The sequence below is a fragment of the Trachypithecus francoisi genome, unplaced genomic scaffold (assembly GCF_009764315.1).
Source record: "Trachypithecus francoisi isolate TF-2019V2 unplaced genomic scaffold, Tfra_2.0 Lachesis_group11, whole genome shotgun sequence".
NCBI lineage: Eukaryota > Metazoa > Chordata > Mammalia > Primates > Cercopithecidae > Trachypithecus > Trachypithecus francoisi.
Window position 1 is genome coordinate 68,168,086 of NW_022681456.1, and position 26,314 is coordinate 68,194,399.

The following is a 26,314-nucleotide window of genomic DNA, read 5'->3' on the forward strand; positions in this document are numbered from 1 at the left end:
TCCACCTCGTGGGTTCAAGCAATTTTCCTGCCTCAGCCTCCGAGTAGCTGGGATTACAGGAATGTGCCACCACGCCCAGCTAATTTTTGTATTTTTAGCAGAGATGGGCTTTTGCCATGGTGGCCAGGCTGGTCTCGAACTCCTGACCGAATGTGATCTGCCCACCTCGGCCTCCCAAAGTGCCGGGCTTACAGGTGTGAGCCACCATGCCTGCCTCCAGCTGTTCTATTAGAATCCTATTCATTCTTTAGGGCTCAGCTGAAGTGTCATTCAACTCCTTTGTAAAGCCTTCCTTATTTTACCTAGTTGGAATAAAGGCTTCACATATTGTTTTTTACTATTTACATTTCAGCAAAACATATTTCTAAAACCACTACTTACAAAGCTCTTGTAAGGATTAAATAATAAATCAAGACAACGTTCGTAATGTGCTCAGCGTAACACCTGACACATAGTCGAAGTTCAAAAATAAATAGAAGTTGTATGGACATGCATATCTACCCCTAGACTGTAAGGTCTTAAAGCTAAGGACCATATTCTATTTACTTATACACACACCTGTAACAATGACCTGTATATACATGTGTTGTGTTCAACAAATGTTTATTGAATATAGCTGGAATATTGTACACCACTTTTTTTTTGTTTTTTCAGATCGTGACCAATACTTTAATCTTAAAGCTAAGTGTGAGAAGGGCTGAAAAACTGTTAAGATTTTTTATAACTTTTCTAACTGGGTTGGCCACATGGAGCAGAAAATCATAGACTTTGGAGTCTGACAGACCTGGGTTCAAAGTTTTATTACTTTCTAGCTTGTGTATCTGTGCAAGTCACTTTAATTTTCAGAGACTTGTTTTCTTCATTTACACAACTGTCAATAAAATGTGTTTTTAAAGGTGTATTTTGAGGTTTCTAGAACAATGCTAGGCTTGGTAGGCATTTAATAAGTACCGGCTAAGGATATTAAACAGGACTGTGTTTAAACGCCCCCATTCATATTACCTACATGGTGAAACACTGTCAAAATGGTATACACCAGAAAAAAATGTGAATTTTATTTTATTTTATTTATTTTATTTTTATTTTTTTATTTTTTATTTTTTTCTTTTTTTGAGACGGAGTCTCGTTCTGTCGCCCAGGCTGGAGTGCAGTGGCCGGATCTCAGCTCACTGCAAGCTCCGCCTCCCGGGTTCACACCATTCTCCTGCCTCAGCCTCCCGGAGTAGCTGGGACTACAGGAGCCCGCTACCTCGCCCGGCTAGTTTTTGTATTTTTTAGTAGAGACGGGGTTTCACCGTGTTAGCCAGGATGGTCTCGATCTCCTGACCTCGTGATCCGCCCGTCTCGGCCTCCCAAAGTCCTGGGATTACAGGCTTGAGCCACCGCGCCCGGCCGTGAATTTTATTTTTTGACCATTCTTTCTTAAATACATAAGGAGAGCTGTTGTCTCTAGCCCATTTTGTGGGAAAGAGTCAGTGCAAAGGAGGGTGGTTCACTATAATCCCTAAGAATTGACTCCACTGAGAGCACCCTCTTTGATGTTTCCCTGCTAACTTCAGCAGGTAGCAAGAGGGGAGTGAGGGCTATGGTGTCAGATTACTTGAGGCTCCATCAACCACCCAGATGGAATTTTAGGAGCTATGGTAATTCCTATCTGCTGGGTAGGGTTCCTGAAATACAACCATGGTGTTTCATTTCCTAGTTGTTGCTGTCATCTTTCTGAGTTGCTCTGTGATCCACCATATTCCTTCTCTAATCTTGCTTTGATTTACGAATGTACATGATGATGGTGATGGTAACATCCTATTTTAAATGATACATACTCAAACTAACTTGGCCCAGAGAACCCTACCAAAAAAAAAAAAGGGAATGAATGAGTCAGATCCTTAGAAGACAGTTCCTAGAGTCATTCTAGCTAATCTTTTCATCAGCTGAGTGTTTTGCAAAGGGGTTTCTGCCTCATTGATCAAGAAAGTGTAGTGGCTTACCAATGCCAACCTCTTAAAGCATAAGTAGAGGAACTCTACGGTAACCTACTAGACTCACTTGTATGCAATACATTGGCAGTTTGGGACAGCATTAATGTTTATAATGTGACCTTGTCTACATTTGGGGTTTGGTATAAATTATTACTTTACTTCTCAACTCAAAATTTGATGATTCCATTATTTTGTCAAAAATAACCAATAAATACCACTAATCACCTAGTCGACAACTTATTAAAATGTATGCTAACAGTTCCTATAGATTCTAGTGAGAGTTTAAATGAAAGAGTTAGGTGGAAACAGGCAAGACTGATATCACCTGGATTTTTCTGCTATATCATGATTCCATAAGCCATCCTTAAAGATGCACTGAATTGGATAAGAACCATGGAGAAAACGGTGATTATGTACACAGTACCTATAAAAAGAAACTCTTGCTTCAGATTTTCTTCATATTCAACGTAAGTGGTGCTTTGGGCCCAAATAAGGTGACTCATTGCCTCAGTTCTCCCTTTCCTGTTTCACAAGCAGACACAGCAAAGCCTGGAGAGTAATCTGACTCCTCCCTGATCATAGTGGACTGCATCTGGGATGACATTTAGTTTTCCTTCTCTGTGGGCTCTGTAAAATCACCTACTGCTCAGAGAAGCTCTCTGACATGTTCTGAACTCTAAGAACAAATGAAAATGGCATTTTGGAAAAAAAAAAATGAAGCCAGACCAAAGAAGTCAGAAACATGATACTCCAAGACCAGGCACTTATCTGCACTGCAAATGAAAAAAGTTTCAGACTCAAAGAATTCACAATTTAACCACTAGTTTTCCCCTGAGACGTTCCTGTTACAAGAGATCCTTACATTTCCGGTGGCATTCAGCAGATTCTCCTCTTTAGTGAGGCCAATGGCAGAAAGTTACTGAATATATGCTCTCTCTCAGATGCAGAAAGATTATTTTGTAAGCAATGTTGGAGAGAGAAAGAGCTCAAAAGGAAGGTGAACATCAGAAGAAAAAAGGGACAGATCTACAAGGTGCTTGTGACATGTTTCCACTTTGTGCTATGGGCAGTGGCAGAGCGGAAGACCAACATTTAATCAACTTAGCAACATGGTGCCCATGTCCAGGTATGCAAGTGTTTAGTAAATACTGTTACAGAGTGCCCAACAAGGAACGTGGGTCTTCCGGGAATGTGCAAGAAAGAGAAGGCACGTTCTTACCCTCGAGATGCTTCTAGTCCTGTTCAGATGACAAGCTTTATGTATTAATACGTTAATTCAGATCTTTTCCTCACTTCCTTCAAAACTCCATCCAAAGTTCTTCTTCTGCAGGCAGCCTTATGGCTCTGACTAATAGCTCATGCCTCAACTCTGTGTCCCCACAAGACTCATATCCTCCACTTTTACACAACTTGAACTTGGCAGAAGTGTTCTTCAGTTGATTCATGTGTGCTCAGTCCAACTGATTTGTCAGTATCATGAGGATACGGGTTTGGTCTTCTTGTTCCTTTATGTCTTTTCACAGTAATTAGTTCTGTAGCTTAAACATAATAAACACTCATTAAGGGAAAACTGGCCAGCCAATTCTGACTCCTCCTGCTCAGATAACACTCCAAGTGTGCTGGTTTCTGGCTCTCCCACTAACAGATTAAGTTCCTAGAAGTTCCCCTTCCTGAGAAGGCCTCCGGATTTTCATGCTGCCTTTGTATCCAAAAGCAAAGATGTTCTCAACAGAGCAAAAAGTTAGAAAAGAACTCAGTGTCTCAGTGGGCTAGATTTCTGCTCATTACAAAAACAGGACAAGCGCCTGTTTCTATGTAGCTTGTGCCATTAGCTACATTCAGGGATACCAGTTAACAAAAATGGCAGGCTCTCAATTTAGAGTGTCAATTTCTTTGTCATTATGTGAGCTAGTGATTTAACTCCCTGCTAAGGTATCTCATGCATCTCTTGCCACTTCTCTCCTCACACACTCTCCTCTTTCTTCTCTACTTTGTTCTTCTGCAGTGTTTAGAAACTAGAAAATCAGAACTGATTTCTGCCCCCTCACTCTCTCAATCTCTCTCTCTACCAGTGTCAAGATGGGAAGGCACATGTTCCCATCTTGATAGCAGCAGAAAGAAAAATGACAGCAGAAGGAAAACAGCAGCAGAAAGAAAAATTAGACTCAGATGGGTTGAGAGGGCAATGGCAAGCAATCTTGGTACATGTCAGCGGCATCTCAGCTAAGTGCTAGTGATTTTTTTTTAAGTTAGCACTGCTGAAAAGAAGAATGACTGTTCACATTAATAATTGCCTTCTTAAATTTGTAATGATGAGAAGTGGGCTAAGGTAGAAGAGGTAATGTTCATTTCACTTTGAAGCTTATAGGTAGTCACACGAGTATCACAAAAAGAACAGGTACAATGAATCATCTTGCCTTTTACCTAACTGTTACGACACCTGCAACATATCCCTTGAATGTTCCACCTAGTCACACTCATAATGGAGGGGAAAAAGAAAACAAAGGTGAATGCTCAGTTAGCCCCTAACCCTCTCATCCTATCTGCTGTTAATGTTGCCCACAGGACTACCAGCTGCAAGGCTATCCATGACCTCCTCCGTCAAGTCCACCCAGACTCTCTGATCTAAAGCAGCCTTGCCCACTCCAATACTCTCCATTACATTAACTTGGTTCACTTTTCTTCTTTGCTCTTATCATGGCTTGAAATCATCATCTTTATTTTTTTAATAACTATGCCACCATTTGTAATCCCTCTCTAGAATGTAAGAGCCACAAGACTAGAGACCTTAGGCTTTTCCCCAGTGTCTCTCCAAATATCTAGCACAGTGCCTAGCATTAGCAGAGTGGGATAAATGTTTGCTGAGTGAGTGAACAGATGTTTCCTTAGGAGTCAATCTCAATTTCCATTTTATCCCCAACGTTTGTAAATTTTCTCTCTAATATAGAGGTCCACCCTCTTTAGACACAAAGGAATTATAGTTATACACTTGCTATGATTCCCAGAGTTCACAAATGTTGATGCTCCATCATTTTAGCCAGTAACTATAGCTTGAATATTAGTGAAAAATAGATGGAGATACAGACGCTTAGAATGTGTGCCTTCCCATCTTGACACTGGAGAAATGGAGAAATGTTATTCTAGTGCATTCTGTTTCGCATTCCAGTTCAAATTTCAAAACCTTAAAAGCCTGAAGACTAACTTAGGTTTCAATTTAACATAATTATTTTAAAACAACAGTTATAATATTTTTACTGTACATACATTTAATTATTACTAAGTACTTTCATTTCTATCTGTAAAAGTATAGTATAAAAAGTTCACCCTCATGAAATCAGACAAAAATACAATTGACCCTGGAACAATGCAGGGGTTGGTGCACTGACTCCCTGTGAAGTCAGAAATCCAACAAAAATCCACGCAAAACTTTTGACTCCACAAAACTTAACTACTAATAGCCTACTGTTGACTGCAAGCCTTACTGGTAACATAGTCGATTAACAAATATTTTATATGTTATATTATTATATACTGCATCCTTACAAACTACATGTAAACTACAAAGAAGAAAATAAGAAAAGAGAGAAAATTTGTTCACTACTCATTAAGTGGAAATGGATCATCTTTATCGTCTTCATGTTGAGTAGGTTGAGGATGAGGAGGGGTTGGTCTTGCTGTTTCAGGGGTAACAGAGGCAGAAGAGGGAGAAGAGGTAGAAGAGGCAGGAGAGGCAGGAGCACTCGGTGTAACTTTTATTGAAAGAAATCTGCATATAAGTGGACCCATCCAGCTCAAACCCGTATTGTTCAAGGGTCAAGTGTGCACTAATATGAAAAAGAGACGAAGTGAAAAAAATGGATCAAAATATTTCTAATCATAGTTAAATAATCTAAAAAATATAGGCCACTGACAATTTTATGCTTCTGTTCAACGGCACTGCACATACAATCCATAAGAAAAGCTACTATGTATGTTAAATGGAAACACTATAAAATCACTTGTAGTGAATGTGTCCTAAGAAGATTATATGAACATTACAATATTAATGTTAATGAATTTAAAGCTTTTTTTCCTAGTATGTTAAATACTTCCCTGTATTACAAAAACTATGAGCATTCATAGCAAAGCTGGTGTTCTCTGCCAAATGCAAGGTGAACGTGTGCTACCTACAAAATAGTCAACAGTGGAGTGAGTAACATAATAGGGGATTTCAAGGAGATGCAAGACAACACTATTATTTTCCTAATGCTCATAATTGTGTTTCTGGCTATGTAATTTTGTCTTTATAACACTACTCAATTAAATTTATATTTGGGCCAAAAATTATCATCTTGGCTGCCATGTAGCACTCTTCAAATCTCTTAAAATCACTTGCTTAAGTTTGCTTTTGCTGAAAAGCACTTACCCACCTCTCTGGGGTGTTTTTTTATGAATTAGGAATCCTGGAGCCCTCAGAGTCTAAGCATGGTTGGCAGGTTGGAAGCAAATAAGCACGATGGAAATGGGCCCTACTTAGTTACTATGGATACCTCAGATATAAAGGATTCCTATTCGTAGTGCTCATCAACAACTACTAGCACAAAATCTCTCATGCTGCTTGGACCTAAATATGGTCATAAATGTTTACTGCACGTACATAATATTCATGAAACCATTCTAAGATTGCAGAGCCATAGTGCGGGAAATGATATTTCTTTCCTTTGGTGGATTTTCATATCCCGTTTTCCATCTGGAGAAGTGAAGATATTGTTTTGCAATTAGCTTTACAGAACAGAGCATTTTTGTTGGACTACTAAAGTCGTTTAGCCAAAGTTGGGCATAAATGCAATTCCTGCGCCAAGCCAAATTACCTGGAAACGTCACACCCTTCAAAAGGTTTGAATATCTCATGTTTTGGGGTTAGGGCTGCGACTTCTGTAGTCTGAAGACAGTGTTCCATAGTCAGTCAGAGAGACTGAGCTGGGCACAGGATTTGGTATTCCTAACCTCCAAGATCCTGTCCATGGGAAAACCATTCAAGCCTTTTCTTGTAAATGAATCCCAAATTACAATTTAGTTTCTCATCATCTGGTCCATGTAAAGGATATTGTGACTTTTTTTCTTTGAAATCTAATGATCCCTGAAGACAAGAAAGTCAGTATAAACACACCAGGGACACTGTACTCTTCTTTACAGATGTTCACTTCATACTGCAGAAAAGAAGGTGCAGCCAATTCTGGAACCAGGACTTGCACTTGTGCCCTGTTTTGGCTTAACAGTTTTAGTTTGAGGCCAAAGCAGTCAGTTTAAACACACCCGGGACATTGCACTCTTTTTTACAGATGTTCACCTTGTACTGCAGAAGGGAAGGTACAGCCAACTTCTGAAGCCAGGACTTGCACTTGTGCCCTATTTTGGCTTAACAGTTTTAGTAAACCAACAGAAATGCTCCATTCTGTAAAGCTAATTGCATAACAATTAACTTTTCCAGAGGGAAAATGAGGTGTCACTAGATATGAGTTAATGATCTGGCCCTAAAAGAATTCCAGTTTCATTCCTCAGCTCTCCTTAAGTGCTGATAGTGTCGTCAGGATTTAGGGTTCACTGCTGTTGTTGGCTATCCCAATGGTAAGCTCAGTCTAGTGAGCTAACAGATATGAAACAGCCATGTCAATTACCATGAGCTGAGCATGGGTGGAGTAGAGCAAGGGAAGCATGCATAAGTTCATGTGGACAGTGGGTCAGCTGGAGAAGGATGTAGTAAAGACCAGTTCCACACATCGCTGTTGACAGTTGACAACCTACATTATTTCCTTTGTGTGCAGTGGTCCCCATATTCCCTTTCTTCTCCACTTTCTATATCACATTTCATTTTTCACATTCTCTTGGGATCTTTATCCACAGCCATGGCTTCAGCTACTGCGACTCATGGCTCCATCAAGCTCAGCTCCCTCTCCTAAACTTCACACATACTAAGTACATGAATGTTTCATCTCTATCTCGAATTCTAAATCCACTCTTCTTCTTCTTGAGTTGCATGGTCATCCACCAAGTGACCCACACTTCTAGTCCAGGTCTAACCCTTGACACTTAATACTTTTTTAATTTTTTGAGTATAAGAGATTTCTAACAACTGGCTTTCATTTTGTATACCCAAGCAGATTAATTGTTCTAAAGTAGTATTTTAAATGTACTTTCAAAAATATTTAGTTTTTCCTCAATTACTGTGTAATATAAACATGTAGAATTACTTAAGACATTTAGGCTTATTTGCAGGAAATTGATAATGCTATAATAAAAGCAAACTGTAGTAGTGGTGGTGGTACTGACTGTGGGACACAGAGACAGAGACAGAATCCCATTTTCTGTTGTCTGATGTTGTGGAGTGTGTGTGTGTGTCTGTGTGTGTGTGGTGCGTTTTGGTAAATTTGTTACAACATTCGAAAAAAGGTAAGTATATCCAATGCTTATTATTTTGTTAACTCTCTTAAAAATCTGAAGTCATACTGTTCACTTAGAAACATGTTGCACAAAAACGGATTTTTTTCTCAAAAATATGTTGGTATATTAAATGTTAAAGTACATCTGTAAAGCCAGTTCAAAGAGAAAAAAATTTAAGTATAATCTGTATTTATTTAGTCAATTTACTCTTAAAATTTTATCAGTTTGTTTTCCATGGAACTACAAGGTACTTAAATTAAATATATATAGTATCTAGGGTTTTTTTTTTAACCAATTTAGGATAAATCAATATTACCTAAAACGAGGTGAAACTACCAATACAGTATTTTGAAAAAGAAAAGTAATTTATTTTCTGAACTCAGTATTCCATAGTGATCCACATACATAAAACATGATTAAACAATAAGAAATACTTTTACGTACAGGTTTTGTCACATGAAACTCTGTTTTATCCATCCAATACAATAGCATGTATTGTTTCTTTTAATTATCTTTTTTTTTTTTTTTTTTGAGACCGAGTCTCACTCTGTCACCAGGCTGGAGTGCAGTGGCATGATCTGGGCTCACTGCAACCGCAACCTCCACCTCCCGGGTTCAAATGATTCTCCTGCCTCAGCCTCCCAAGTAGCTGGGACCACAGGTGTGTGCCACCATGCCCAGCTCTTTTTTTGTATTTTTAGTAGAGACGGGAGTTCCCCATGTTGGCCAGGATGGTCTTGAACTCCAGACGTCATGATCCACCCGCCTCGGCCTCCCAAAGCACTGGGATTACAGGCGTGAGCCACCATGCCTGGCCTAAATTATCTTTTTTAAAATCAATCATAGACACTTTTTTTTTTTAATTTCTAAGAAAATGCCCCAAAGTAGACACATCTCTTTCCAGTTCTGCAGGAGAGTGTGCCGTGAAATCAAACACCATGTGTGGCAGCTTCAGCTTAGACTATGTCCCTGAACCAGGCCTAGTAAGATAGTCTACATTTTGTTATCTTTGAGGATATTTTCCAACATCTTCTTCTACATCTACTTTCTATTTTGTAATCTTGTTGAACAGTAGCAGTGCTAATGTCACTTATATTTATGTCTCTAAGTACTGAATCCAAGAGATTAGCAGCAGCAGTAATTCCTCAGGGTACAGTAATTAATGACGTAATACTGTGGACATACTTTTTTGAAAAAACAATAACTTCCAATTACGCAGTTTAAAGAAATCATTTTGTGGGAATGACCTGAGTAACCTAGCCATGTATTTTTTGTTCTTCATTTAACAAATATTGTATTAAGCAGTTACTGTATACCACAGTCCTAGGTTTTGAAGAAAATACAAAACTATTCTCAAGGAATTTACGAAACTGGTAAAAATAACTGTTCAAAAATTACCAGTACAAGAGAAAATAGAGAATGCTATAATAAAAGCAAGGCATTCATACAGACAGTCCCCAACCTATGATGGCCTGACTGGAATTTTTTGGCTTTACGATGGTGTGAAAGTGATACACGTTCAGTAGAAATTGTACTTCAAATACCCATACAACCATTCTGTTTTTCGCTTTCAGTACAGTATTCAGTAAGTTACATGAGATATTCCACACTTTCTTATAAAACAGGCTTTGTGTAAGATGACTGTAGGCCAATGTAAGTGTTCCAAGCAATGTAAATACGCTCAGACTGCAGGCAGTGTAAGTGCTCTGAACATATTTAAGGTAACCTAGGCAAAGCTAGGATGTTCAGTAGGTGAGATGTCTTAAATGCATTCTCTTCTCTTCTCTTCTCTTCTCTCTTCTCTTCTCTTCTTTTCTCTTCTCTTCTCTCTTCTCTTTTCTTTTCTTTCCTGACAGAGTCTTGCTTTGTTGCCCAGGCTAGGATGTTCAGTAGGTGAGATGTCTTAAATGCATTCTCTTCTCTTCTTTTCTCTTTTCTTTCCTGACAAAGTCTTGCTCTGTTGCCCAGGCTGGAGTGCAGTGGCACAGTCATGGCTCACTGCAGCCTAGACATGCCAGGCTCAAGCAATTTTCCCACCTCAGCCTCCCGAGTAGCTGGGACTATAGGTGCGTGCCACCACATACCTGGCTAATTATATATATATATATGTATGTGTGTGTGGGTGTGGGGGGGTGTGTGTATATATATATATATATATATATATATTTTTTTTTTTTTTGGTAGAGATGGGTTGTTAGTATATTGCCCAGGCTGGTCTCAAACTCCTGGGCTCAAGTAATCCTTCCACCCTAGCCTCCCAAAATGCCGGGACTACAAGAGTAAGCCACTGCACACGGCCTAAATGCATTTTTGACTGATGATATTTTCAACTTCCAATGAGTGTATCAGGCCATAACCCCATGGCAAGTTGAGAAGCATCTGCAATGTCTGTTCACCCTCCCCCAGGGATGAGACAGCCCAATTCTGACTAGGGCAGTAAGGAGCTAATTCATAAAAGGGTGCTGTCTAAACTGGACTTTGAAGATTAAAGAAGATTTTAAGCAGTTGAAAATGGGAGAAGGAAATTGCAGGTAAAAGTGAAGGTGAGAAAGTGTTTGTCCTGTTCATGGAATATAATGTTTACTCTGAGCTATTTCCATATTGGAAATAGAGCTTTCTGCTACATGTATATAAGAAAAATGGTAAACTGAGAGCCACATAATTGTATTTATGGGACCTGAAATATTTATAAATTATTTAATCACAAACGAAGACCCAGTTAGCAGTTTCTGAGCAGAGCAATGACACGCTGGAGTAATGACAGAGGAAGAACAATCTGGAAGTGGCCTCAGAACACACGTGTAACAAGAGCAGGAGAGGGACAAAGTGTACATTTGAAAACAGGCACACTGTAGGTAGAGAGATCATACAACTTACTCTCCAAATTAGGCCACTTTGGGGAGTGAAAGGGGTGCTATTGATAGTTACACTACTTGGAGGCTATAAGTGAATTTGGTAGCGAAAGGAAAGTAGTGGGACAGGAACCTGATGACCTAACAGGACAGGACATTTTAGGTTGATTCCTATTTCTTCCAGCGCAGAACTGTGTCTTGTAATTGTTTCAGTCCCTCACCAAGTCTGGCTTATAACCAGTGCTCGATAAACATGGAGTCACCAACGGATGACAGATAAACACAATCCCCAGGCGTCATGCCTGGGAGATGCTGTCTGCGTTTCTCCAAAAGGTCAAGGGTGGCAATATTCCAGAACTGTCAAGATTTTCCCTTTTATGACTTTTAAGAATGTTTCTTCAAAAACCTTGTTAGCAATCTACATAAAAATAATGCAACAGGCCAGTTGATTAGAATAAAAAGTAGAAACACTGTACAAGAAGGGCTGGCTTTTAAAAAGAATCAGAAAGCACAGTGAGCAAGACTTTGACTCTTTGGCTTTATTTTTAGGAGGTTTTTTGTGGCTTTATGTTAAAGTATTCACCATTATTGCAATATTTAATACACATTTTTCAAAACCCCTGGAATGTCGAATAACTAGGCTGTGCATAACTCTCTCATGAATTCAATATGTAAAGGTACAAATATAAGGTGCCTGTTAAACAAATGACAGAGAAAAATCAAAGAAGCACAGCACAATCATTAGAGTGGTTTTTTTTATTTTTCATTTCTTGCAACGTTTCATTCTAAAAGAAAAATTATCACAGGATTGAAAAACAAACTCTTTTTCCCTTTAGATCATACATAAAACCTGACTATTATTTAAAGCTGATAACAGAAACTGGTGTTTCCAAAGATGTCAGTGAATACAATACTTTTAGGAATTGCTAAATCAAATTTTCCCTTTCTCTCTTTCTTTCTCTCTCTCTTTCTTTTTCTTTCTTTCTTTCTCTCTCTCTTTCTTTTTCTTTCTTTCTTTTCTTTCTTTCTTTCTTTCTCTTTCTTTCTTTCTTTTTCTTTTCTTTTCTTTTGTAAATGAGAAAAGTAGGTAGAGAGAACTGTAAAATCAGTCACAAAACATATGGAATACTGAGGGATGATTCAAACAATCTGACTTACTCTTGTATGTATACACATTCATTTTCTCAAATTAGTACATACCATTGGAAACTGCATCAACCCATAAAAATAACTCATACGCCTATTATGTTTTTCCATTTTAAGCTTATAATAGCAATAACGACCTCAGCAAAAGACATTTCCTTAGAATTAATGGCTGGCTGGGAGGCAGAGCCAAGGGCCACTGGTTCCTCCCAGCTGGTCATTAATCCTCAGGAAATGCCTGCACCTCCATCATTATTGCTAAAGCACCATTATAGAAAATTCTCACAGTTCCAATATATGGAAATTTGAGGCTATTTTGCAAGCCCATGATATTCGTGTGAGTTAATAGGCCACCACTGAGCACAGAGGACGTAATTATCAAAACGACAGAAGGGAAGAAGGGAAAATATTGTTCTCCTAGGTCTGTAAGATTATAGGAAATGGGGACTAGCCTTATGGGAAGAGGTATATTTGAAACTAGAAGACATTAATTTAAAGGGAGATTTGGAATCACATATACAAAAGTCAATAAAAGATACAGCAATCCATTCCCATGACTTCGTTTAAAACTATTTTTTTAAGGTACAAATAAAGGTTATTTGGAAATTTCCTCCCAAATTGATAAACTAATATTAAAGAGAATGCAGTCAGGAAGACTGTTTATACACACAAATTATAATATTCAACCAGTGAAGTTTGGGGGAATGAATACATTTGACAGTGCTGAATGAGAATGGGATTTCTTTCTTTTAAATTTTGGTTTAAGAGTTGAATACACACCATTAAATATTATAGAGCAAACATTTTATTCTAGACCTTATTACTGCTAAAACAAACAAAAACCCTAAAGTTCTGTCTTTTTGTCTTAGCTAGAGGCTTAGCACATCAAACAAGCATTAATAAAACTGAAGGCCAAAATGATAACAAATACAGTGCTGGTGCTCTGTGAAACAGTTTAAGTTCTCTGCAAAAGCTTTTGCTAGCTTCCAGCCTAAATTGAAAATAAAAATTAGGTGCTTTCAGGTCTATTCATTCCTTCCTTAAAATAAACTAAACCCAACAAATGTCTTCAAAAGAGGGAATTAATCCAAAAATCACACCAAAAACAGTCTATAAATCTTTTCAATGTGTTATTGTAACAAACTACAAATGTTGGATATGATGCTTTACACTTAATGAAATTCACTGCAGTTTCTCGTTATACATTACACATATCAGCCTGGTCCTAACAGGTTTAAAGTTAAAAAGAACTCTTATAGGTTGAATTGTGTCCCCTAAAAAGATATAGTGAAGCCCTAACCCACCTTGTCTCTATGAATGTGACCTTATTTGGAAATAAGGTCTTGGCAGGTATAATCAAGGTAAGATGAAGTCAGTGGGGTGGGCCCTAATCAAATATGGCTGGTGTCCTTGTAAGAGGAAAAGAGACACAGACACACGGGAACTGCTGTTACCACCATGTGGCAACGGAGGCAGAGAATGGAGCAATGCATCTAAAAGCCAAGGAGCATCAAGGATTACCAACAGCACCAGAAGTGAAGGGAAAGAGATGGAACAGATTCTTCCCTAGAGCCTTCAGGGAGAGCACGTCCCTGCCAACACTATGATGTCAGACTTCCAGTTTCCAGACTGTGAAAGAGCAAATTTCTGTTGTGGTAAAGCACCCAAGTTTATGGCACTTTGTTGCGGCAGCACTGAAGAAACTAGCACAGGATCTGAAGGAAGAGATTCAGCAGAACTGTGGTCAAGATTCCCAATGGAAATCCAAGGAAGATCAGGTGAGGCAAGAGGAAGCAGCTCGCTACAGGGAAAAGCAGACTAGAAGTCAGGAAACCTGGCTCTTGCCAGAGCTAACGAGGTTGCATGGCCTTGAGCTGGACACAATTGCTCTGGCTTTTCATTTTGTCACCTGTAGAATATAAGAGGATTTAACTATATAACCTCTAGACCAAGTCTAGGTTTATAGTTGGGAAGACCAAGGACCACACAGACCAACAATTTAATACCTCCAGATTCACTGTTCTGGCATTGCTTGGACCTCAGGGACAGAAAGCAGGACACAGGAAACAGAACTGCAGTCTTCCATTTGCCTCGAGCCATGCCTACCGCAGCAGTGTGGTCACATTTATTTTGGTTGAGTAAGGCCCAAAGGAGTTTGCTATGGAAGCAACAGCAGCATGTGCTGATATTCTGTAATTATTTTCTTTCAAATATAACTTTTTCTGCACTTCCAAGATTGTCAAAAATGTTTACAGCTGATTCAAAAACATGATTTTTGTTTAAATAAGGTAATAGTTACCACCAAAAATAAAGAGTATCACTTGTAATTCGCAGAAATTTGAAGTGCTGATAGTCAAAAAGCATTAGTCCAAAAAAAAAAAAGAAAAAATAGTTATTTGTATGCCACGGCATAGCTGAGATTTAGGATCCCATAGGCCTTTGGGTCCAAATATGCTAAATGTATTCTCTAAAATAATCCCATAATGATCACACTGATAGTGTTTTACTCTTCAGTTATTATGATCAATCGTTATCATCATCATCAGCATCATCTGTGTTCTGGTTACCTCAGATTCTAGGAGTGACTAGTGGAATGCAATAGACCTTGGCCATTCTCAAATGTTAATATTTACAGCTTGAGCTGTTTGCAAATTTATTTTTTCTCAGACTAGAGTGCAGGCCTGAGACATTTAGCCTGAAGGGGCAACTTCACCATCTGCCTAGTGTTTGCATCTTAGCACAGCTTTGCTGTGTGTGTGTGTGTGTGTATGTGTGAGAGGGAGAGAGAGAGAAAGAGAGAGAGAGAGAGAGAGAGAGAAAGAGAGAGAGAGACATGGTTGTAATATGAAATTTTTATTTGGGGAAACTAAATGTTACAGTGGCATTCTCAAATATGGCTCTTCCTAAATGTGTCAAGATGACATGGTTCTACTATAATTGTTCTAGAGACTTGGGCAAATAGCCAAAGTACAACTAACAGGACAGTTTCCTCAGTGACTATCTGCCCGCATGGACATTTAAAATCTATGTGAAACGAGGAATTTCCGGGGGATAAATGTATTCATCCACAACTTCAGGACGATACAGGCATGTATTTCAATATATACCAAAGGGCAAGCAGGTACTCAAACAGGCCTGTTGTATGTGCCCTCAGGAAAAGCAGGTGTGTTACACTCCCAGGCCAATCCTTTCTTTCTTTCCTGGCCTCTGAAACTGGCAGAACTCTGAATGCAGTACAAAAGCATAAGTTACTTCAGGCAAGCAGTTAGCTGTGTGCCAAGCCCACCTATGATTTTGCCAGGGCCAGACAGACCTTTATAATGAGGGAATGTGAAAGAGTAACTGCACAGCCAAAGACAGGAATCATGGACCAGAATTCCTCTCCCCACATTCCTACAGTCATGCAAAGTTCTTGTGTATTTAAAGAAGACACATTTAGTGTATGTCACCATGGGATGTTCCACAAACTCCTGAGCAACTGACAGTCTTAAAAGATAATACTGGACACTTTGGGAGGCAGAGACGGGCGGATCATGAGGTCAGGAGATCGAGACCATCCTGGCTAACATGGTGAAACCCTGTCTCTACTAAATAACACACAAAAAACTACCTGGGCGAGGTGGCGGGCACCTGTAGTCTCAGCTACTTGGGAGGCTGAGGCAGGAGAATGGTGTAAACTTGGGAGGCGGAGCTTGCAGTGAGCTGAGATCCGGCCACTGCATTCCAGCCTGGGCGACAGAGTGAGACTCCATCTCAAAAAAAAAAAAAAAAGATAATACTGGAGTGGGGAGGGAGAGCATCAGGAAGAATAGCTAATGCATGCTGGGCTTAATACCTAGGTGATGGGTTGATAGGTGCAGCTAACCACCATGGCACACATTTACCTATGTAACAAACCTGCACATCCTGCACATGTACCCTGGAACTTAAAAAATAATAATACCTCTGGTAGTGAATACATGAACCTACATGTGATAAAGTTGTATATAACCTGATGCTCACACATACACACACACAAATAAGTACATGAGAAACTGTGGAAATCTAATTGTGATGAATGGATTGTATGAATGTCAACATCCTAGTTGAGATCTTGTTATACAGTTTTACAAAATGCCAGCATTTGGGGAAAACTGGGCAAAGTGCACAAGGCCTTTCTCTGAAAGAAAAAGGGGCTGATTTTTCTCTCTACCAGAGAAAGGGCATGAAAGAAAGTTTTATGTAAAGAATTTTTTATTTTTAAAAACATAAATGTGTAAGGCTATCAAAATGTTCCCTTCTATCTTGATGTTTCTCTTATCTAGGAATCTACAGAAAATGTGGAGGGCCTTCCTGCTGACCTTTTTGTAAAAGGAACAGAAGATGTCAATAAGATAACAAACAACGTAGGCAGAACACAGGATATCTCAAAATGTGTACCTCCATCAGCCACTTTTCATGACGAACACTTTGAAATGTCCCAGTATTACACATAGTTCAAAAATTCTGCAATAAGTTAAAATTCATTAATCCTGTAAGAGCTCTTATTATGATTCATGAGCATGGGAAGGCTTGTTGCAAATACAGTGCGATCATCTCTCCTACATTTACTACAGTGTCTGGAACTGCATTCCCACACATCTGCCTCAGCTTTTACTATGGACTTTAATTAGGGAACCTAATGCTTTGGTGGCATTCTCAAATTTGGATATTCCTATTTGAGATCCAGAGAGAGACGGGAAAAGCAACTGAATTTATTGAGCACTCACGATGCGCCAAGCACTGTGCATTGAGCTGCCTAGACCAGGAAGGGTGGGACCCATGTACGGCGAGGATGCAGGCTCATGCCCCAGACATGACATCACATTACCACTCTGCCCGCTCAGAATCACTGACTGAGGAGGCCAAAAACGATTAAGCCATTCAATGGCTAAGGTCACAGACAGCCATGGAGAAAAGGGCCTTGGGAAAACAGCATCTACAAATCCCATATGGATCACTGCGGCTGATTTTATTGGAATACTGAAACACGTAAAGTAATCTGCAGGGATATTTAACCACATTCCACTCTAGACTACTCAAACTTATGTACTTTCAGCCCCATAATTAAGCATGAAACAAAACTGAATTGAGGCAAGGAAACCAAAAGATTAATACAGTACAAATATGGGGGGAAGTTTCTTGCTTCTATAAACTTGAACAGTATATTCAGTGGATTTAAAATATTAAGCCAATATCACATGTAAATATTCATTTAAGCATTACCATGTCCACGCTACTTTCTTTTCTCCCCAGTTTCAGTGCTCTTAGACAGTCCTCATGGTTCACCTTTCACACCTAGAGCAATCAGTTTTCCAACTGGTCTTCTCCAGTGCCACATTCCCAGTTTCCAACACATTAGTCCGCAACCTTCCCCCTTAGACACGGCCACTGCAGACATGGCCATTGTCCTCTCCTGCCTGGGATCACTGTAACCTTCCAGGTCACTTCCACGCCAAGCAATCCTCAATGTCCCAAAGTTTCCTTCTCATTTAGATATGTTTTGTCCACGATGTTCAGTTGGAACTTGGCAGTGAATGTCTTAGGAGACGAATTCTAAAATCCTCCCCTTCAAAGTCTACTACTGGAGAGATCTCTTCTGCTCATCTCTCTCTGCTGGACACTTCACCTGTTTATTACCACTTAGATCATCTGGCTCTCTCTTAACCTCACCCAACCCTGCTTATTTAATCACTACTTCTGCACACGAACCCAGTACCTTTCATGTTGAAATTCTTTTGACATGTCTCTGTGATACATCTGAAAGTTGTCAGTTTTAGCCTTTCAATCATAAGAGCAGATGGAAATGGTAAAAGAGTAAATGCCTCATAAACCATAGACAAGGGAAAAGCTGAAGATAGCAAGCTAAGTGTTAGAAGTTACATAAATAACAGGAACAATTTCATTCACCCTATTGTAGTGTAGGAAATTTTAATTATTATTTTTTTTAGGCAGAGTCTTGCTCTGTCACGCAGGCCAGAGTGCAATGGTGCAATCTCAGCTCACTGTAAGCTGCACCTCCTGGGTTCAAGTGATTCTTCTGTCTCAGCCTCCCAAGTAGCTGGGATTACACTGGCACGCCACCATGCTCAGCTAATTTTTGTATCTTTTTCTTTGGTAGAGATGGGGTTTTGCCATGTTGGCCAGGCTGGCCTCGAACTCCTGACCTCAGGTGATCCACCTGCCTTGGCCTCCCCAAGGGCTGGGATTATAGGCGTAAGCCCCTGCATCCAGCTAGTGTATGAAATTTTAACTGCTGATACTGCTGTTACCTTATGATTGCAAGGTGCTTTATTTGTACATTACAAATTACTTTCTTATATTATTCTGACCACAACCCAGAGAGGAAGACAAAGAATATATGACAGTTATTATTCCCCTTTTACATAAGAGCAAGCAGGTTCAACGATAAGTCACCTGTCCAAGGTCATAAAGCTAGAAATTCATTAAGTCAGAAAGCAAGTCAGAAAGGCCTTTCATCACAAATGTAGTTTTCCATCTACCATATCATTTGAAGTCTCATTCAGAACCATGATTAGTGAGTTAGAAAAACAGGACATAGTAAGGAAGATTTGGGAATCTTATTGCGGAAAATGGAAAGCTGACAACATATTTTCACAGGGTTTAAAACTAACGATTTTTGTTGTTGTTGTTGTTGTTGTTGTTGTTTTGAGACAGTCTTGCTTTGTTGCCCAGGCAGTGGCATGATCTTGACTCACTCCAAACTGCTTCCTGAGTTCAAGCGATTCTCCTGCCTCAGCCTCCCGAGCAGTTGGAATTACAGGTGCCCGCCACCAAGGCCGTCTAATTTCTTGGTTTTCGTTTTTGTTTTTGTTTTTGAGACGGACTTTCATTCTTGTCACCCAGGTTGGAGTACCATGGCGTGATCTCGGCTCACTGCAACCTCTGCCTCCTGGGTTCAAGTGATTCTCCTGCTTCAGCCTCCCAAGTAGCTAGGATTACAGGCATGTGCCACCACACCCAGCTAATTTTTTGTATTTTTAGTAGAGATGGGGTTCACCATGTTGGCCAGGCTGGTCTCGAACTCCTGACCTCGAGTGATTCACCTGCCTCAGCCTCCCAAAGTGCTGGGATTACAGGCATGAGCCACCATGCCAGGCCAAAATAATGGTATTTTGAGCATTTGCTGGGTACTGGATACTTTAGCTAAAACTACAATGGAGATATTACCAGCCTCATTTCACAAAAGAAGAAATTTAGTCTCAGAGAGGTAACAAAGGCCTAAGGTTAGTAAGTTAGAACAAATGCAGATATGTTAGGACCCAAAGTATGTACACTTTACAGTACCCCAAGTAGGAAGATATGTTTTGAAGAGGAACATAGCAGATGTTCTCTATCACCATTAAGAACAAGACAAGAGGAAATGGACTAAGAACCGTAAAAGGAGAAATTCTAGGTTGAATACATGAAGACCCTCCTGCCACAGGAAAGATGATTAAACTTGTACACCACTGTCAAGGATACTCACGAAATCTCCTTTCTAAATGGCTTTTTTCATTCACATAAGGATGGTTTTCTACAAAAGATAACTTCAAGACTACAAGTAAATTAATCTAAACATTTTCTTGGACACAAAAGTATCTCAGACTCAAAAATAAAATAAAACCACAGGATAAAACACCCAAATTTTCACGCAAATCAAGAAATTCTGTGTTTGCCTTATGGATACAAAATATCAGCTTCTCTAAATGTTTATTGTGATATATTTGCTTCAAAGATAGCAAATAGTAACTCTGAATACTTACCACATTATTACAATCCCAGCAGAAAAGTCTTTTTTTAGTTAAAAAAAAAAATTTGGTCTCTCTTCGTACTATGACTATGTAAGGCCAAACTCTCCCACACTATACAATCTAAGTGCATTCATTATTCTATTAAAGCAATAATATACATAACCCATTTGCTTTATCATAGCAGGAAACAATGCAGTACAAGTGAGTTGAGCGTGAATTAGTTTCCTATAAATACTATGGCTCCCTAAGAACTTCCAACAGTGTAAATAGGATAGTAGCTGTAACAGTTTTGTTTCCATAGGTCTTAACAGTTGAAAAGGATCCCAACTGATCTCCACTAAGATAAGCAATTTAATAGCAAGGCTGACTATATGTTAGAAAAAGTTACCAATTTACTGCTTATAAAATTATGAATTTTAAATGGTTTTATGTAGCTCATCAATTGTTTAAACAGGATGGAAGGCACAAAACTTTAAGCCTGGCTGATTTGATGACAAATTTTAATATCTACAAAAAAGTCAACTACCAATAGAGGAAGGGCAATACTAAATAAAAAATACAGGCTGGGTGTAGGGGCTCACGCCTGTAATCCCAGCACTTTGGGAGGCTGAAGCAGGCGGACCATTTGAGGTCAGAAGTCTGAGACCAGCCTGGCCAACATGGTGAAACCCTGTCTCTACTAAAAATACAAAAATTAGCCAGGCGTGGTGGCAGGCACCTGTAATCCCAGCTACTCGAGAGGCTGTGCCTCAAGAATTACTTGAACCCAGGAGGCGGAGGTTGCAGGAAGACAGGATTGCGCCACTGCACTCCAGCCTCAAAAAAAAAAAAAAAAAAAAATACAGAGCCGACCATTGTCTTGGTTTGGCAGTCTGGAAATAAGCACTCTCATTTAGGAAAATCTCAGTAGCAATCCAAACAATGTCATTAAACTCTACAACTCTACAATGTCTTATTAAATTATAATAAGGAGAATTAGGATTGGGAATGAGATAAGTTTCACCAAATATATATGGAAAATATATAGTCCAAAGATATGAAAGGGGAATAAGGGATTTATTTATTGATTTGTAAATCAAACTATACTTTCTTTTAAAAGAGAAATTTTAGATTTAGTAATAGCACAGAATGAACATGTTATAAGATCACTCATTGCCTTTTCATCCTTTCCTTAACACTCATAAAGTGTGCATCCAGTGCCAAGAATGTCCATCTCTCAAGAGAATGAGGGGCCACAGAGATGGCCATGTTCATGCATTCTAACTTCACCCCCAGTTCTATCAACTGAGAGTGGGCCCAGGCATGCAAATGCCTCATCAAGTTTCCACTAGAGAATGTAATGAATACTGAAGTTGGACTACCTGAGAGAATAATGGAAGGAAAGCAAATGTAGGGACAGAGACCCTGTAATAAGGAAATTACACTCGAGGATCAGCTTCTGACACAAACTGCATAGGATGTACTTCTCTGACATCAGAATCATTCTGAACAGGAAATAATAAGAGACCGCAAAACAAATGGTGCTTTCTAGAACATTACCAACCATAATCGTATGAGTCCATGTTTCTCCATGCACATAGAGTCATTATCTTACCTCCTTGGGATTTAGTGCTTCCTGCACTGGGGCACTGCCTTAATAGTGAAGATACTTGAGTTTTCTGGGAACTTGGTAAACCTGAACTTCCGTTATTGGTAATGCTTAAACTTTTAAGTTATGTAACATTGCTACCTATTATTCTCACTGTGAAGTACTTACTCCCATGTTGATGTAAGCCTAGGGTTTCATATTTTTGTCACCAGTAAATCTTTAGTTGTACACCCTACTGCCTTAATGTGTCACTTTAAGTGCTTTCAGATGCCCTCGAAAGAAACAAATAGAGTTACTTTTACTTTTCTTTATTCTCATGTTAGTACTAAAAATTAACAGAAAGAAAATGGGACACGAAAGAAAATAGGCCATTAAAATGAGTTTTTGTAAAACAGAGAGAGAAACTACCTTAGAAAATTAGTTCATGAGGTTTGGCCAATAAAGCTGTCTTCTGTTTTTCTGATGATCCAAAATTGTGACAAAAATCCTTCTAAGGTACAGCATAAGAGTCTATTTTGGAAAGCAAAATGCTATTTCCAGGAGTGAGGGAATGGAAATATTAATATAGGGCAAGACATTCAAAGTTTCTATTGGGCCTGATTGATAGTGGTTAGCAGCTTACTTCTTTAGCGGAGAGGCATAAGATGGAATTCAAAATTATTACAAATCTGCTTTGATGCCTATAGGTTGTGCTTTTTAAAAAAAAAAAAAAAAAAACCTAAGTGTAGCCTCTTTGGAAATACAAATCATCTGTTTGGTTTTTTTCTTTTTTTAAGTCAAAGAATGTAATTCAAATCCACACTCATTACTGGAAAACAAAAATTTAAAAGCCATGCTTTATACACACTAAAGAAAAACTGTCATCCTACTCACCGAACATTTAGTAAGCACCATTATGGGCCTGGGACTGTACTAACATCAACAATTATGGCCTATTGAGAGCTTGCCACATGCTGAATAAAGTTTTTTTGATGGCTTCTCATTTAATTCTTACGAAACAATCCTACAAGACAAAAACTATGATTACCCTTTGTTTTACACACAGGGAAACAGGGGCTGGGACCATCGGCAACTTGCCTTGATTAAGCTGATACCTGAACCCAGGCAGTCTGAGCTCTTAATCACTTTGCTGAATTTCCTCCTATGTCCTAGGTGCTGAGGGTGAAAAGATAAATATGAGATATGCACCCTACCCTCAAAGAGCTCATTTTAAAACACAAAGGGCTGCACTTTTCAGAAATATTAAAGTATATAATTAAGTTGCTATAAGACCTGGTGATTTAAAAATTATTTGATAAACATAAATTATACTGAGTATGCACAAAGAGGAAAAATAAGATCACCATATGTTGAATGGCTCACCAGAATTTTCCTGTTTTTTTTTTTTTTTTGAGATGGAGTCTCACTCTGTGGCCCAGGCTGGAGTGCAGTGGCCAGATCTCAGCTCACTGCAAGCTCCGCCTCCCGGGTTTACGCCATTCTCCTGCCTCAGCCTCCGGAGTAGCTGGGACTACAGGCGCCCGCCACCTCGCCCGGCTAGATTTTTGTATTTTTTAGTAGAGACGGGGTTTCACCGTGTTAGCCAGGATGGTCTCGATCTCCTGACCTCGTGATCCGCCCGTCTCGGCCTCCCAAAGTCCTGGGATTACAGGCTTGAGCCACCGCGCCCGGCCAATTTTCCTGTTTTTTCTGATTCCTTTTTTCTCCCTCTTTTTGGAGCTGGTACCTGATGATTTAACACCCATCTTTTTGAGCCTATGCTAACTAGATGAAATTTGACTACTTTGATAAATCAAATCTGTACACATTTTGTATTAGCTTTAATATTTGCTGTGATGATAATGAGAGAATGTGACCCCAGGCGCACAGTACATAGTACAACCAATTCATATATCATATATAAGTGTGTGTGTATGTATATATATATGCATACATATACATGTACATTCAAATTATGATGTTAATATAAGTAAATTCCAATAGTGTGTTGTTAGGATTTGGAAAGCAGTGTAATTACTTCTGTGGAAGGATTTAAATTCTAAAGAGCTCAAAATACTTGAAGACTGTAATTTAATTTAACCTCCTAACATCTGAAGCACAGAATAATAATCTACCTGGCAGGCATCAGGTTATCTCTTTAGAACTCCCCAGATTATAAATTCCCCAAAGGCAGTCCCACCTATCTTGTTAACCTTGACATCCCTAGGACCCAGCACAGGCTTGATTCATAGTAATGTCAGATAGCTTTGGCAAAATGTTTAGACAAATGGGAAAATCACAAAATCAAAGGGTCTCAGAACTGGAGCTCTAGGGTTTAAATGATCCAGCCAAGAAAGAGACAAGCAACCAAACAGGTGAACAAACAAAAGTGTTTCAGTAGCCTTTGTCTGTATCTCTGTCCTGTAAGTACTATGTCTTCTGCACAATGTCACGTTTAAAGAGGCACTTCAGGTGCATTTTCTGAGTTAATGCACTGAAACTACAGTACAATGTGATAACACAGGCTTTCCTTGGTCCTATAGTTAGGGTTAGCTCTGTGGCCTCTTAACACCCAAATAGGACTCTTTCACCATCATAAGGCAAATTCCCTAAACCTGAATTGAAAGAAATACATTCCACAACCTGAGCCTAATGTAAGCATAGATTTGGTGCCATTCTTCTGAATCTGAACAGAGGCGAAAGACTTGCCAGAACAAGCTTGACCGGCAGCCATTCATCGTTTACTAACGAAATGCTCAAAAGGGACTCTTATTTACTATGACATCTTGAAAAATACTTTTAACTTTTTAACTAACTTATAAAACCACGTTTATTATAAGAATGAAAAAATAATGAATGAAAAACAAATTTCAGTGTCATGGCTGCATTCAGTGATTCCTGAGGACAGGGTTGGGGGGGAGCCTGGATGTAGATAATCTGAAAACCTGATGTTGGCTGTTACTCTCAGCCTCCTTCTCACCAAGTCTTTTACCAGAGCTGACCCCCTGTTCCTGCCCCTGTCCCCCATCTGGTGGAGGCGCTAATGAGCAGTGAAATGGCCAAAGGGCAGGCAGCAGGCGGGAGCAGAGAAAACAAAGCAAAGAAGGAAACAAGAGGCTGGATCATCACAAACTCAATAATCAGTCCCTGGCTGGAGCAATAAAGGTTTTTGTGTTTTACAACCGTAAATGTTTGACAGCCATTAGTTATGGACAGAATGTTCCTGTCAGGCACTTAAACATGAGAAAAAGCATGGATAAATTAAGCAACCTGCTCAAAGGTATTCAGCCCATCAAAATACAGAGGTCCTTTTTTCAATCTGGAGTACAAGGAGTAGGCTTGATTTCATCCCATCTTTTGTCAAAAATGTTTAAATGTTTGTGTCAACTATTGAAGAGTTTAGAATCAGGAATTCCTTGATTTTTAAAAAAATCTTAAAGGCTGTGAGTGGTAGCTCATGCCTGTAATCCCAACACTTTTGGAGGCTGAGGTGGGAGGATCACCTGAAGTCAGGAGTTCGAGACCAGCCTGCCCAACATGATGAAACTGTGTCTCTACTGAAAAAAAAACAAAAATTAGCCAGGCATAGTGGCATGGGCCTATAGTCCCAGCTATTCAGGAGGCTGAGATAGGAGGATCACTTGAACCTGGGAGGCAGAAACTGCAGTGAGCCGAGATTGTGCCACTGCACTCCAGCCTGGGTGACAGAGCGAAACTCTGTCTCAAAAACAAAACAAAACAAAAACAAAAACAAAAACCCTTATAAGAGCAGGTTCCACCCTTAAAAACACAACAAAAATATTCTCCTGGAATATAATCATTTTACTTGTTTACCTAGTAAAAAAAGGGGCATATTAATATACAGTATGAGGATTTCCAACCTTTTAGAAATATTTACTACCATCCATAAATACTTACAGTAAGGTGAATGTAGGTAAACGTGTATGGGAGTAGGGATAGTACACTGTGTAAGGAAAATCTTATATACATTTGTTGTCATACAAAATGGTCACTGATTCTACATTTGTCATTTTATTAGAATTAAAAATTGAGAATACTGTCTTGGCCAGGACTCTGTTGATCTGATGATAACATATGGAGAAACAAGACATTTTTATAAACTACCTCCTGTCTAAAATTTGCCACTCCATACAAGTGAAAAAAACCTCTTCTTCCTTGGTTATAGTCAATGCTATTTTGGCACAGTAGCAGAGTCACTGGAGCTTCAGACTCTGTAGTCAATGCTTTTATAATCCTAAATGGTTAGTGTCTGGTAGAGATTGGCCATGCTAAACTGGATGAACTGGATGACCAAGTAGGGCAGATTATCAATCTCTTTTTTGGAACGTCTTCATTTAACAGAATAATTAAGAATAGCACTTGCATATTAAAACAAATGAAAAAGACATTAGTATTGAATCAAAACATGAATGATCAAATTCAATTCTTGCCTTTTAGACATGACTTATTCGTGTTTTCATATTTCATCTTTTAATTTTAAATAATCATTTTAGTGAATTTTGCAGTAAACCATTAAAACAAAACAAGATTAAGCTACTTTTCCCCATAGGGAAAAAATTG

General features: G+C 39.1%; 1 protein-coding gene across 4 annotated transcripts in view; it reads right to left on the reverse strand.

Moving 5' to 3' along the window:
• HMGA2 (high mobility group AT-hook 2) overlaps window positions 1-26,314 on the reverse strand; it is a 139,438-nt gene that overhangs the window by 93,205 nt on the left and 19,919 nt on the right. The gene's annotated exons all lie outside the window — the stretch shown is intronic.